The sequence below is a fragment of the Heloderma suspectum genome, chromosome 1, assembly GCF_057233095.1.
Source record: "Heloderma suspectum isolate Gila_16-S chromosome 1, 16-S_ref, whole genome shotgun sequence".
NCBI classification, from domain to species: Eukaryota; Metazoa; Chordata; class Lepidosauria; order Squamata; family Helodermatidae; genus Heloderma; species Heloderma suspectum.
This window is the reverse complement of record NC_139458.1, coordinates 147534813-147550917: the sequence shown is the minus strand read 5'-3', so window position 1 is coordinate 147550917 and position 16105 is coordinate 147534813.

The following is a 16105-nucleotide window of genomic DNA, read 5'->3' as shown; positions in this document are numbered from 1 at the left end:
TCAGGGCATTGATGCAGCAATGGCACCTGTATGCAGTTCTTGGCTTTGTCAAGGAGCCTGAGAGTGCAAGTGAGGAGCACATGGTGTGGCATGCAAATGCACAGCTCCATCCATAGACTGGAGTGCAGAAGGGAGTTTTGCCTTGGATGCCAATGCACATATCCACATCCCATCTTCTTGTGCAGTTCCCAATCCAGCAAAAGAATCTCCTGCGCAGAAATCTGCTTCTGGTTCAAGGCATCCATCTATAACATGCAGAATGTCATGCCTTTATGTTTACCCAACTAGCCTCACTACCATTGGCATGGGATGTCCCACCAATGGTTAAAATGGGGTCCTGTTTAACGTTTAGTAGGATCTGTACATCAGATTCTCAAGTCTTCCTGTGCTAATCGCTAAGTCATCCCCTGGTTGCCCTGTAACTCAGTTTAATGATGACAGATTTATTTCAGAAAAGTGCAGAAAACCAAACAATCACCACCTTTTTCCTGCTTGAAAAAACACACGCAGAGACAGAGCAGACCCTGGCCGAGCTTTACATCAGAAGGAGACAGCAGGCGAGCGATGCTGTCTCTTCGGGCCATGCAGTTACACTGGCTGAATAGCTCTGGCTCTGTAGCCTCGGGGGGGGGGGGTCGGGGGGGGGATGCCTTTTAAGATTCAGGTCTATTGCATGGCACACGATGCCAGAAAAGTACATTTTGCTACCTGAAGTGGAGCCCAAATGGTGTGCATGTGTCCCATTGCTAGGGCCAACAGTTCTAAAAAGTCTTGCTGCGCCATTCCAGTACCAATTACAGTGCCAGCTCCAGATTTTTGAGGGCCCTTGGGCAAGACACCCTCCATGGGCCCCCTCCCTCAGTGAGCCTACCTTCTCACACTATTGCCACCAGCTGCTATTGCTCCTGCTCCAGTTCTCATCCTTGCTGCCACATGGTTGCTTGACAGGAAGACAGCCAGTGAGCAAAGAGGCAGTGGCATCTCCTGTTCCTCCTGGCTACCGCCATTGTCTGGGCCAGAGCGGGAGGCAGGTGAACAAACTGGTTGCAGTGGTGAAGAGGAGAAGCAACTCCAGGGGGCTTCTGCCAGTAGGCCCCTGCCGGGGTGTGGGCCCAACCATACCGAAACTTGGCACTGGCCCTGACTAATTCCTGTCTTCCACTATGCCCCCATCCTAGTGCTGCCTGAAGCAGGTCACGACACCCTGATGTTGTAGGCCAGTCCTGACAGCAACGTTCCCCCCACCCCCACTTTTAAACTGGAAATCTGGGGTCTCCAATCTAGGACTGGCATTGCTGAATTATTTTATATTTTTCTTATTTTTCTTTAAAATTATTTTGAGGTCACCTTTAAGGATGTAACCCTGTCAAGACGGCGTACAAGATTAAAACTATACAAAGTAGATACAATCAAAATCAGTAAGTACATATTCAACAAAAATACATAAAAACAAAGATTACTAATAAAAATCAATAAAAAGAGAAAGTACCAGTAAAACCAGTAGCACAAGACAATGCAGGAAGACTAGCAAAAGAAGATTTTTATTTATTTATTTATTTATTTATTTATTTGATGTCTTACATAGATTTATATACCGCTTTCCAGTGGGCTATCAAAGTGGTTTACAGAAATGATAAAAACATAAAATATAACAATAAAAATACAGTAAAAAAGATCACTAGCCAACTATAACCAGACTGGCTGGGTCGACCTGGCTGGGGCATATCCTCTTTCCTGGTTGACTGAAGTTTGTTTGGCATAATGGAGTAACAGAGAAGGGCCCTCTTGCTAGAGTTTAGTTCCACACTGTAAACACTTTGATTTCTGGTTACAATTGGTGGTAAAGGAAGAAACAGAATAATTGTCGGGAATGTCTCAGAACTCAACTGCATGGTCACTGTTTATGTGGTTTGGAATGGATATTGCTGTGACTTCTGTCCTGTATGATTGCATGAGCTTATCACATTTGCCCTGCAGGTTGCTCTGCTGCTGCTATCTCACAACTTCCACTACCTCTTTCTGTGTTATCTGAGGGCTCCTTCACACCGGGCTTTTATCTTGCGATTGAGATTGCTCCTTCACGGAAGTTTGCGGGCTCTTTACATGACACAATGACCCTGCCGCAACCCTCCTGCACTAAATGTTCCGTTTTTAAATAGATCGCAGATAATGAGCTATCAAATTACCCCACTGTGTTCCGCTTCAGTTTCCTCCGTCAAAAGAGTTAAAGCAGCAAGAAGAGGCACAAGATCAATGACAGATAATGGAAGGCTCAGATAATGGGAAGGGGGGAAATGGGAAGGGGAAAAGGAAGCACATGTAAAGGGAGTCAGTTGTGATCCTGCATTTAAAACGGAAGCAGAAAGCCCCATTTTAAATGCAGGATTTTAGGCTGGTGTAGAAATTAGGGATGTACGAAAGTCACTTACCTGTTCGCGGATTATGCTGACGCTGGGGGGAGGCGCTCCGTCCCTCCCCCCCCGCAAATCCTGGCGGGCCAGCTCCGCTCCGCAGGGATTCTGTGGAGCTGCCAGCTGGCTAGCAGGGACGCAAATGGCGGCAGCCATAGCCGCCGCCATTTGCGTCCCTGCAGTCAGCCGTGATAGGCTATGTAAATGTTTACGTAGCCTATCACGGCTGAGTAAAACAAAAAACAAAAAAAGCGCGTACGCAAATGGCGGCGCCCATGGCCACCGCCATTTGCGTTCCTTATTTTGGCACGTCTTAGTCTACATAAACATTTACGTAGACTACGGCGAAAATAAGGGGAACGCAAATAGCGTAGCGTCTACACTATTTGCATTCCCCTTATTTTCACCATAGTCTACATAAATGTTTACATAAAGACGTGCCAAAATAAGGAACGCAAATGGCAGCGCCCATGGGCGCTGCCATTTGCGTATGTGCGTTTTTTTGTTGTTGTTTTTTACTCGGGGGGGCGGGGAGCCATTCCGCCACCGGTTTCAGGGGGAGAAATGCGCTGGCATTCAGCCTCCCGAGATCCATGGCAGAACTTTCGTACATCCCTAGTAGAAATGCCCTGAGAACGGGGAAAACCCGGCATTTTCTGTGCTTGCGACTGAAATCGCCATTTCCTCCCTGTTGTTTATTTTCCCTTCAGCGCTTTGTCCCGCTTTGTGTGGGTGTGTGCTAGGGGGTGTTGCTGGGCAGTGTTGAATAATATTGTCATGACAACAAATTGGTGGGGGGGGCAGGTCACTGACCACTTCCGGTGACCATTTCTGCCTCTCTCCCATTCCAGTACAGCCTCCAAGATCCCTTGAACTCTGCAATGCTTACTTCTGAGAAAACTCATTGGCTGTAAGGCTTTCCTTTCTTGGGAGTAAGTGCCATTGAAATCTGGGTGGCTTGCTTCTGAGTAGGCATGCATAGGAGTGCATCCCCTTCAATGCATTTACTTGAAACCTCCCCCTCCCAATGACTTTCACTCAGTGCTTCTTCTCCCATTTTGCTCACCAGTTTGATGGGCTTTTTCCTCCCAGGGCGGATGGGGGAGTCTCCCTTCTCAGCCACACAGGAGAAAGGCTTGACAGTTAGGATTTCAATGGGTATTAAAAGTGCCTTTTCTCTTCCACCGAATAAATTCATCATGCAGAGCTGGGAATGGTCATTTTCAATAGTTTCCTTTTGGGGTGTGGACTTGTTTTAGATAAGGCAGTAATGCTGAGGGGGCTTTCCATAGTTCTCCCTCCCACCTAGCCAGCCATTCTCTCTTCACCTAGCCCACCTTGCAGGGTCGTTGGGATGCCAGAATAAGGAGGAAAAGCAACAACAGTGCAGGGAGGGGAGCAAGCCGGTTCAGGTGTCCCCATGAAGCAGTCACCTGGGGTGTGTGTGGGGGGGGCTGCTAGGGATGGCTTGGTGCATTGACAGTATACAAGTCTGTATGTGGATTTCTTACTTCTGTAGTTGGGAACCCAGAAATCAGTATACCCTTCAAACTCAGTAGTGCAAGCAATGTACTGCATTAAATTCCATCACACACTGACATATTTAGCAGAGAAAGACTAGCAGTGCCAGCAACCTTGGGGTAAGCCACCGAGACGGCTCTCTCTCCCTCGGAGGAAGGAGGGGATCATCCCCCATAGCCTGCCATCCAGGGCACTTCTGACTTCCCTCCTTCTGCGGAGGCATGGAGGGATGGGCGGGAGCCATCTATCGTGTTACAGGAACCAATGATCAGGGGAGGGGAGGGGGCATGGGGCCTTAAATCAAACAAGGAGGGGTTGTCCGGCTGGGTCCAGGAGGTTGTAAATTCCTCCTTGAGAGAGGGAGTGGTGCCTGCCGCTTTAAAAGAGGCGGTAATTAGACCACTCCTGAAAAAGCCTAACCTGGACCCAGAGGATGTTAACAATTATAGGCCAGTGGCCAACATCCCCTTCCTGGGCAAGGTGCTTGAGCGGGTGGTTGTAGGACAGCTCCAGGCACTGTTGAATGAAATGGATTATCTAGATCCATTTCAATCGGGCTTCAGGCCTGGTTTTGGAACAGAAACTGCCTTGGTCGCCCTGTGGGATGACCTCTGCCGGGAGAGGGACAGGGGGAGTGCGACCCTGTTGATTCTCCTGGACCTCTCAGCGGCTTTCGATACCATCGACCATGATATCCTTCTGGATAGGTTGTCTGGGTTAGGAGTTGGAGGCACTGCACTACAGTGGTTCCACTCCTACTTGGATGGCCGATTCCAGAAGGTGGTGCTGGGGGATTATTGCTCTGTGCCATGGCAATTGTGCCATGGGGTTCCACAGGGCTCTATTTTATCCCCCATGCTGTTTAACATCTACATGAAACCACTGGGGGAGGTTATCCGGAGGTGTGGGCTGAGGTGCCATCAATATGTGGATGACACCCAGCTCTACCTCTCTTTCTCATCAAACCCAGGTGAGGCAGTGGCTGTTCTGAATCAGTGCCTGGGCAAGGTAATGGACTGGATGAGGGCCAATAAACTGAAACTCAATCCGGACAAGACGGAGGTACTGTTAGTGGGTGGTTCGTCTGCCCGGCTAGGTGATATTCAACCTGTTCTGGAGGGGGTTGCACTCCCCCTAAAGGATCAGGTTCGTAGTTTGGGGGTGCTCTTGGATCCAGAACTGTCACTTGAGGGACAGGTGAACTCAGTGGCACAGAGCAGTTTTTATCAGCTTCAGCTGGTATACCAACTACGCCCTTATCTGGACAGAGATAGCCTAGCTACAGTTATCCATGCTCTGATAACTTCTCGTCTGGATTACTGCAATGAGTTATACGTGGGGCTGCCTTTGAAAACGGTCCAGAAACTTCAGCTGGTCCAAAATAGGGCAGCAAGATTGTTAACAGGGACTGGCCTGCGAGCTCCTATTACGCCAGTACTTTTCCAGCTGCACTGGCTGCCAGTCCATTTCCGGGCCCAATTCAAAGTGCTGGTATTAACATTTAAAGCCCTTAACGGCTTGGGGCCAGGTTACCTGAAGGATCGCCTCCTCCCATATGTGCCTGCCCGGACCTTAAGATCATCATCAGTGGCCCTTCTCCGTGATCCCCTGCCAAAGGAAGTGAGGCGGGTGGCTACTAGGAGGAGGACTTTTTCTGCTGTGGCACCCCGGCTCTGGAATGAGCTCCCTAGTGAGGTTCACCTGGCGCCTACATTGTATTCCTTTCGGCGCCAGGTGAAGACCTTTTTATTTTCCCAGGCATTTTAGCTTTCTAAATTTTTATCTTTGCTGTTTTAAATCTGTATTTTAAATTCCTGCACTGCTGCTAGATTTTATTGTGGTTGTATTGTTATATTGTGGTTTTAATGTTCTATATATTTTAAATCGTTTTATTGTGTGTTTGGTTTTAATTTTTGTGAACCGCCCAGAGAGCTTCAGCTATTGGGCAGTATAGAAATGAAATAAATAAAATAAAATAATAAATAATTCTGTCCTGATTGTTCTGTGCAGCTCCTCCCAGCCATGAAATATATAGAGCGGAGGGAAGCGCTATGAGAGTTGCCTGTCGACAGGGCCAGTCTAAATCCTGAAAAGGATCAGGAATCAAAAGGACCAGTTTGTAGTGGGATAAAATGCCAGGTGTGAAGAGAGTCTAAGTAACACCAGCCTGTTCACAGGACAGCAAGGAATATAAGGGGTGTGTGCCACCCACAGTTTCACCAATACTATCCTTTTGACCTCTGTCCAATCCATATGGGTTGCTTGCCAATTGACAGCATATTGCTAGGGATGTCAAAGAATTTTGCCACGAATCTTGGGGAGGCCAAATGCCAGCGCATTCGGCCCCCCGAAATTGGTGACGAAACGACCTGTCCCCCCGCGCCCCCCCCCCCGGACAGGATTTACCTTGGGCGAATCCTCCTGGCAGCGGCAGCGGCGGCGGCTTCGGTGACAGTTCAGCGGCGGTTTGGCGGCAGCGGCTGCGGCGGCCGGTCTTCCAACTGGCTGCCGTCGCCGCCATTTCCAAGTTCAAAAAAAAAAAAACCTGATAGGCTATGTAAAGATTTACGTAGCCTATCACGGCTAAATTTTAAAAAACACCTTGATAGGCTACATAAATGTTTATGTAGCCTATCATGGCTGAGTAAAAAAAAAAAAAGCGCGTACGCAAATGGCGGCGCCCATGGGAGCCGCCTTTTGCGTTCCTTATTTTGGCATGTCTTAGTCTACGTAAACATTTATGTGGACTACGGCGAAAATAAGGGGAACGCAAATAATGTAGACGCTACGCTATTTGCATTCCCCTTATTTTCGCCGTAGTCTACGTAAATGTTTACATAGACTACACTTGCCAAAATAAGGAACGCAAATGGCGGCGCCCATGGGCGCCACCATTTGCGTACACGCGGTTTTTTTTTTCACTCAGCCATGATAGGCTATGTAAACATTTACGTAGCCTATCACGGCTGACTGCAGGGACGCAAACGGCGGCAGCTACAGCCGCCACCATTTGCGTCCTGGCAGGACAGAAGGATTCGCGGCTGGAGGGACGGGGTGCCTCCCCCCAGCCAGAATTTTTGGGGGGAAGGACAGGGTGCCTCCCCTCCGGCCAGAATTTCGGGGGGGAGGGACGGAGCGCCTCCCCCCCACTGCAAATCAAGCTTTGGGATCAGGTAAGGGACTTTCGTACATCCCTAGTTTACACAACCCCAAGTTTGTGGTATCACTGCAGGTTGAGCTGAGCCATTCCAGGTCCATGCCATAAAGAAGTCCTGCAATTTCTTCATCACACACTCAACTCCTGTTTTTTCAACACCTAACTGCAGTTGCTCTCCTCCAGTCTGCTCTTTGTCTGTGGCTTTGTTTGGTAAGGCTGCTTTTCAAGTTGGGAAATTCCAGTTCTTTAACTGCTGTTGTGGGAAGTACTTTCTAGCCTTCTGAACAACAGTATAAGAAATGACTAGAGTAATTCATCCCATCAGGATCCTGCTGTTCATCAGGGATAATTTAAAAAGCAAAGGCTTGGCAACAGCAGCAGCACACCTGAATAACAGAGGAATAAGATCCAAAGTTGGTTGGATTCTTAAAATCTACCAGTGGGATTCTAGTATGCATAATCTGAAAACTTCTCCGAGGCGATAACGTGGTTGTTAGCAATGGCTGGTGAGACCTCTAGTGGAAAAACTCAGCCTTCTACAAACATTTCACTTGCTTAGGAAGCAGCTGTTTCCTGTCTACTTAAAATCATCAAACAAACAAGGAACCAGATATGACTCAAGAGAAGCCATGATAGGTCTGTTGTCAAAAAGGTTGGCATTACCTATTCCACTCTTCCTTACTTTGCCCCTAGAACAGGCCTAGAGCAGGCTTCTAGAACAGCCTTTCCCAAGCTGATGCCCTCCAGATGTGTGGGACTGCAATTACCATAATTCCCAGCCAGAATGGCCAATGGCATTATTGGAGTTGCAATGCAATACATCTGGAGGGCACCAGGTTTTGGAAGACTTCTCTAGAGCATGCACAACATGCGGCCCATCAGATGTTTAATAACCTCTTGAAAGCTTCTCACAATGCCTCCCCACATCCAGAGGCGCTTGATATTTGCCATAAAACATCTGTCGATGTCAGGGTGGAACCTGAGCCCATAGAGCCCCAGAGCAGTTCTGATTCTGAGGAAGAACAGCAATCTGTGAGAGAGGAGCTCACTCATCTCTCACAGGCACAGCAGCTGGCAGAGATTCCTCCTGCCAGCATTTCTGGGATAGATAGTGACCCTGGCAGTGAGAGAGCACTGGAGGGGGGCTTGCTGGATGCTCAGCGCAGACCCAGGGTGCGACGACAGATGGAGGGCGCTGAAAGGATGTGCTCCGCTCATTTGGCGCTAAAACAACGGTTGCATCCCGAGGACCCAAGGGAAAGAGGGAGGACCACTCCATAGCCCATAAGTTCAGAGTCTTCCCATAGTTCTCCTTCAAATGGGGACCAACTGCCTTACCTGGAGCTTAGGCTACTCTGCTATCTATCCCCAGTGCTGTTCCTTGCTTAGTCGCTGGTGATTAGTATCTGTAAGAGTCATAAAGTAATAAAGGAATAAAGCCTTGGAAAGAATCCTCATCGTCTGTGTCCTGAGTTGGCTATTGGAGGGGACTGCAAGAGGCAGCTAGGGCGCTCCTGACAGTCATGCAGAAAGCTGGATACAAAATCTCACCTGGTTTTGTGAGATCTGGAAATATAGTTGCTGTGACACTCAATACAAGGAAAAGAGGGTATATGAACCAAGCCGCATAATAAAACTGAAAAGTTTATAAGGGGGTGGAAAAGAAACCTAAAGGGTTTTTGTTTCTCTCCCAAAGGATCAGAAAGTGCAAATATGATTCACAATCTAAAAAACTCTGTCACCCACTCATTTATGTATAATTCAATTATGTTTTGAGGGGGGGAATAGCGGGTGTGGGGTTGGCTGGGGAGAATGTGAGATCATCAAATAGAAAAGGATTTCAGTGACGATGAATGTAATTTGGAGTTGATTGAATTTGTGTTCCTGCATTATAGCCGTACAAGAGGCTGCCTGTGAAAGTTTCATAAGACTTAAAGAAAACCACCCACTGTGTGTATCTATTCTCTTTCCGTCTCCTTCCCCTCTCACAGATACCACTCTCATCCCACATTCACTGACTATTACTCATTGAGATTCAGCTGCATTTAGCCATTCTAACAACATCTAACCACTACACCACACTGGTGCTCAATTAGGAATGGTAAGCATGGGGAATTATCTTCACAATTCCTATTTCTACTGCTTTCACTTCAAGCAGTAGAAATGTGTTAAGGGAGGAAAGGGAGGATCCCAGTTTCCACTGGAAGATCAAAGTTGCCTAAATGCTGCCCAGCTGGCCTAAAATGCTGATTCCAGACCAAATGCAAATTAGGAATCAGAGAGCCACTATCTAATAAACTTGAACTTCTCTGGGCAGTAGGTAGCAAAAAGAGGAAGCGCTTATCTGACAGAGAAGGCTACCAACAGGACTGGATACCAGGAAATACCATTCTCAAATGCATGACCAGGGGAGGGGAAAGTCACTCCTCCAAAGCTGGCACACACAACCTCAGGTTCATGGGCAAGACCAGAGCAACCAACCATCTCAGACCAAAGAAGCCACTGTGTGAAATAAAGGAGGTCCCAAATAAAGGAGGTTGCAAAAACAGCTCTGAAGAGAGAGAGAGAGAGAGAGAGAGAGAGAGAGAGAGAGAGAGAGACCTTTCAGTAGTGGTAGTTCCAGACAAGGCTTTTATTGCACCATTACCCTGCCTTATTCATGGAATTTTATGGGAGGGTTGAGATGTTGTTGCCTTCCACTTGTAACCTTCCTGTGTTTTCCCACCACTTCATCTGTCTTTTTTCTTACTGTGGAAAATCTGGATTTCTTCACACAGAGCCTTTATCCCACGTTTGAGATTGCTCCTTCACGGAAGTTTGCAGGCTCTTTATGTGAGGCCGTGACCTTCCAGGGCATCTCCTGCACTAAATGCCCTTGTTCTGTTTTTAAATAGATTGCAGATAATGAGCTATCAAATCACCCCATTGTGTTCCGCTTGAGTTTCCTCCATGAAAAGAGGAAAAGCAGCAAAAAGAGGAGCAAGATCAGTGAAAGATATGGAGGACTCCGATATGTGGAGAAGGAGGGGGAAAGGAAGCAGGTGAAAAAGGGAGTTGTTGTGATCCTGTATTTAAAATGGAAGCAGAAAGCCCCATTTTAAATAAAGGTTTTTAGGCTGCTGTGGAGATGCTCTCTGTTAAGGAGAAAAAGATGGAATAGTTACACAATGCCTTCTCACTGGTAGTGCTAGGAGTTCTCCATTGGGAAGCACCCAAGATATCAGATGTAGCTTGGTCGGACTTTCTTCTCACCAAAACCTTTGATATTCTTCAGTCTTTGGCAGGACTTGCCATAGGGCCCATCTCCACAGAGCTTGACCAATAATGAATTATCAGCCGTTTATAATCCCAAGCCAAAGGACGTCCATGCCAATCTCCCATGCACCGGCACTACGCAGGTTACATAAAGAAAAGAGAAAAATAGAACAGACATAAGAACAACATAAAATGAGTCCTTCTGGATGAGACAAAAGATCCACCTAGTCCATGAAGGCAGTAGGTCACTCCTGAAGTTGCTCTCCAGCAAATGGGCTTTGGGGAAATACTGACTCTGAAACCTGGAGGTTGCATCTAGCCATCATGACTAGTAGCCATTGATAGCCTTATCCTCCATGAATTTATCTTATCCCACTTTAAAGTAATCTAACACGATGGCCCAGCATCACATCCTGTGGCACAACAATGCTTACTTTCTCAAGGACTTTACCCTGAAGTTCATGTTTAGTAAATGGCCAAACTGAGAGCAGGGGAAACTCTCATGCAGGTACACCGTAAGGAACCCTCTATCACATGCTTAGATCAGGTGACATTTTGCCATAATTTGCTAAGGAGACAATGGAACAAATGTAAATGGAACAGGACTAATCAAAAGGTATTTCAGCAAAGTGGAGAAGAGCTGACCTACACAGTCAAATAACCCTGTGGTATAGCTCTCATGTGACTACACCACTGCAGACCACAAGAGGGTTTGCATATCTGAATGTTCCCTGTGTTAAAAACAAACAAACAAACAAGTCAAACCTTCCCTGCACATAGAAAACGAATACATCAGAGAGAAGGCCAAGCCAAATTCCAGTCTTGTGTAACAAGTTTTCTAAGTGCAGGGACTGGGAGTGGTTCATACAGAGAGGCATTTAAACATACACCCCTTCCCAATAACACATGGCCTGAACCACAGGACTGTACCATACTTCCCACAGGACTGTACCAGCTAATTATTTTGAATGTGTGGATAGGCTTTGAAGGTGCTTCTGATATTAATGAACTGAAAAGGCCTATCCATTTCATCTCCAATTCATACATAACTTATAAAGGTTTAATAGTAATCAATAGGCGTTATTTATGAGGCAGACATTCACAGTATATTAGAGATGATTACAAGCAGATCAATAAGTGGAGTATAAGACGATGATCATTCTAAATATAGTTATCTAATGCCTTTTGACCAGCTATTCACTACAGCAGTCCATAAACATTGATTTGCTGTTACAAATATGCAGATTCATTTTAAATTTTATTAGTAGAAACCTCATCCCCCAAATAAAAGATTCCAATATAGTAAGGCATCTGACAGAGCCATGTGTCTGATTTGGGGCTCTGGATCAACAGAGTACAACTTAGCAATTTGTAAATGTGTGAAATACACAGAGATGGAGCTACTTGTAATGCTAAAGCTAATCAGATACTTAAATACTCGTGAAATAGCTGGACTAAATCCACTAACTTTATGTAGCTTGCTAAATGCAATGCAAAATCTTCATTTGGGATTGTTGTGCAATTCTAAACCAATACAATGCTACGAATAATAAATATCTTTTTTTTTTAGAAGGGCTGAACAGAACAGGAGCCATTATCATTTATTTGACAGTTTTATTTGAAATGGCTTTCTTTTGTACAGTTGGTTGCCCTCTTTGTCATTAGTGCAACAATCCTGTGAGGTAGTAGATGACTGGCAGGTATTCCTAGGGATGTCAGAGAATTCTGCCACGGACTCCAGTGGTGGAACGGAGCAATCCCCCCTGCCACCCCACGAAATTTCCCCGGGACAGACCCTACCTTTTGTCGGCCATCCGCTACCCTCGTCTGCGGCCATGAATGGCTGCCCCGGTCTGCAGCCTCCATTTCCCTCTCTACTTTAGCTGTGATAGGCCACGAAAGTATTTACGTAGCCTATCACGGCAAAGAGCAGGGATGCAAATGGCGGCCGCTAGGCCATTTGCATCCCTGCGTTAGCCGTGATAGACTACATATATATTTACATAGCCTATCATGGCAAAAGGCAGGGATGCAAATGGCGTAGTGGCCGCCATCTGCGTCCCTGCTCTTTGCCGTGATAGGCTACATAAATACTTACGTAGTCTATCACAGCTAATGCAGGGGTGCAAATGGCAGCCACTATGGCGGCCACAGCCTGGCAGCAGACAGAGATCCAGCTTTGGGCATTCCCAGCTGGCGGCTCTGCGGACTCACCGCAAAGCGGAGCCATCTGGGGAGGATTCCGGGGCGATGGATGGATCTCCTCCCCCCCACCGTGAAAGCCCCGGACAGGAATGGGGTGAGTAATCCGTACACCCCTATTCCTGCTTTACAAATGGGGAACTGAGGATGAAACATTGGGTTGGATCCAGACTTAGTCATACAAAGAGTAGACCCACTGGAATCAATGAAAATAAAGTTAGTCATGAGTAATATAAGTCCCATTGTTTTCAATGGGTTTACTCTAAATAGTACTAAGTCTGGATCCGATCCACTGTGATTTGCCCAGGGTTACCAACTGAGCTTGGTATAAGTATGATACTTGATCCCAGGTTTCAGTATCCTAGTCTATGGCCAGTGGACCACAGTAGATCTTTACCGAGCCAGCTTGACTTTACAGACCAGAGAATGCTGGGTTGTTGCACTTTTTGTACTCCTGATTGGTCGGTTAATTTTTATTTCAAGGCTCTTGACCCGCTACTGACAACAGGTACACCATCACACAATAAAACAACAGGCCCACACCATCTTCTGTTAACATGTAGGAATGGTGGTGGGACAGCAGGTACATGGTGAGAGTGATTGTGTCTGACTTTTGGAACTGAGAGTGGCTGGTTGCCTGCCCCTGGCTGTGGTGCACCTCACATGAAGTCTCGAGTTGTGGCAAATTCAGTAGGAGGCATGCTTCCAGTTCCAGTTGAAGTGAGTGTCTAAGCTTCAACCTAAAAAAAAAAAGTGCTTATACACATTTGGAAGTTCTGAAACCCACTGCCTGCAGCTGCTAAACCAGGCCTTCAGCCAGTCATAGCACCAGCAACATGCAAAACTATACAAGAATGTACGAAACACAGTCAAGATGGGCACATTCCCCAAGGCCTGTTGAAGACTGTGCACATTGTCTGGAGAATGTATAAAATGCGGTCAAGATATACACACACATCAATACCTGTTGTAGATTTTGATTATGCCTGGAGAATTTACAAAATGCAGTCAAGATTCCCCAAGGCGTGTTGAAGAATTTGCGTAATGGCTGGAAAATGCAAACAATTCCCTCTTTGTGAATAGATTATACACACATTCTCCATGATGTGTGGTGACTGTGCACAACGGTTGTTGTTACTCACATTACTTTGAACATATGCATACCTTATTATAATGTATATAATTGCTTGAAATGGCTTTCATTATTATGATGATCATCACCACTACCACCACCACCGCAATAGTGGCTCCTGGGTGAGGTGGGATAATAGAAAACTGACAGACACACTACCATAGGAGCCACATTTCACAGAGCAACACAAAAGCCAGTGCCTCTGCTGTGTACAAGAACGATTATGACATGTGTACAGTTGTATTTAAGTTAAAACAGGCAACGTTAAAATAATGCTACTTAAATTCTTCAGCCCAAAGCATACATTGTGTTCTCTCCAGAATAAATGGCTGCCCATTAAACAAATGCCATCAATTAGAACTAGTATCTTCCTATTTGTTTCCCTCCAAGCTTTTTAAAAGGCCAAGATGGGTTTATTTTCCCAAAGCGATATGTCAACTGTGTATAGTTGTCCTGGGTACTAGTGGCCCAAGATGAAGCCCTTGCTAAAATATTACTGGGAGGTTAATAGAAGAGGGAGCAAGAAAAAGAGACGGTATATTTCTCTAGAGGCTATTAGCGTAAAACTATATAATCGTAAGCCATATATAATGATGTAAAGGTGCTTGCAAATATTGTTTCTTATAGCGTTCTTTAGTGAAGAAAAAATAATAAAATAAGTATTATAACATTTTTGGCATCCACAGGGGGGTGGAGTGTTGCACGTCCCCGTTTCCACAAGCAGTGAGATGTTTCAGGGACAGTGCTGCCTGAGTTTGGCTTCCTTCGGATGAGAAAGCACTGAAGACTTATAGTGTAATGCAATGTACATATACCCAGAAGTCCATCCCATTAAGTTCAATGGGACTTACTCCCAGGTAAATGTGTAGAGAATTGCAGCCTTAAGGCATTTTTGTGATGGTTGCTTTAATTATGAATATACAAGAAAAGAACAAGTGGGGGTAGGAATGTACAGATTTTGTTAAATCTGTTTCATCTGTGTTTTGCGGATTACAAGACATCTTTCGTTCCATCATCTGCTCATAGACAGAGTCGGATTTTTTTTAACCAGGATTTTGTTGTACTTGTACTAATTCGCATTAGCACGGATATACACTTGTGTTAATGCTTGGTAATGCTAATGTGAATTAGCACAACCCACCCACCCCAACCCCAAAGTGGGAAAAAAAAATGTTCACAAGTCCACGGAATCCACACAACGCAGAAAAGGCCAGTCTGCTATGGAATCTGCAGGTCAGAGTCATAGAAATCCAAACTCATGTGAATCCACTGCAGAGTTCTCCAGCATCCCTAAGTGGGGGTCAAATAACAGACATTCTTATAAGCTGGGGATGGGGAAGTGTTTTTGGCCCAAGGGCCAATGTGGCTCTGCACAAGCATGTGAAGAGCCACATGCCAGCAGTGGGTGGGCCACAGCCCAAAGTGGGTGATGCCATCCCCACTGCTGGTATGCAGCCCTGACATGTTTGCCTGGTTTGCATTGGGTTGATGGTCCTAGAAATATCCTCTTGGGAGTTTGCATGCACACCCTGCCAAATTGTCCCTTTAGTTCTTACTTACCAAAATGCAACTTTAGAACAGCCTGGCACCTTCCAGATGTTTAGGACTACAACTACCAACAGCGCCAACCAGCATGGCCAGTTATCAGGGGAGATGGGCATTGTAGTCCAAAACATCTAGAGAATACCAGGTTGGGGAAGGCTGCTTTAGAAGATAACACACAGAGTGAGTCCTACCATGCAGCAAGATGAAGCTGGTTGCCTCAGGTGGTGTAATTGGGGTGGGTGGGTAGATGATATCGGCAGGTATTGATGCCTGTATGGTGCAACAAGTGTTTAAAAAAGAATATTGGCCTTAGCATGGAAATGGGGTGAGATGGGGCATTTAGTGCTCCACTTCAGGCAGCAAAACGTCTTGGGTCAACACTGTTGGTACATTAGATCAAGGCAGTTTCTCAAATCTGACAATGATGCTTTCTTGGCTACCAAAGCCCCATGTCTTCATTATCAGCATTTTTTGGATGTAATTAATCAGAAATTAATTAATTAACCACTACATCTAGGGGGGATAAATAATGTGAGAAAAAAGGAAAAAGAATCAGGTAAGTAATAAAAGGAAGACCAAAGAGATATCAATACTGGGACCAAAGTATCTGGGCCTGTATCAGGGGAAACAATTTGATGAGTTGGATCCAAATTTAGTCATACTTAGAGTAGACCCATTGAAATCAGACAGACTTAAATTAGCTTCCCCAACCTGGAGCCCTCCAGATAGTTTGGATTATAATACCCATCATACCTGCCATTGGCCATCAGTGGTACCATTAAGGGTGCAATCCTATGCATGTTTAGACAGAAAAAATCCTACAACTCCTGGGTTGGTGTGATTCCTCTTCCTGGGCTGGCATCCCAGTAAATCCAATCACTA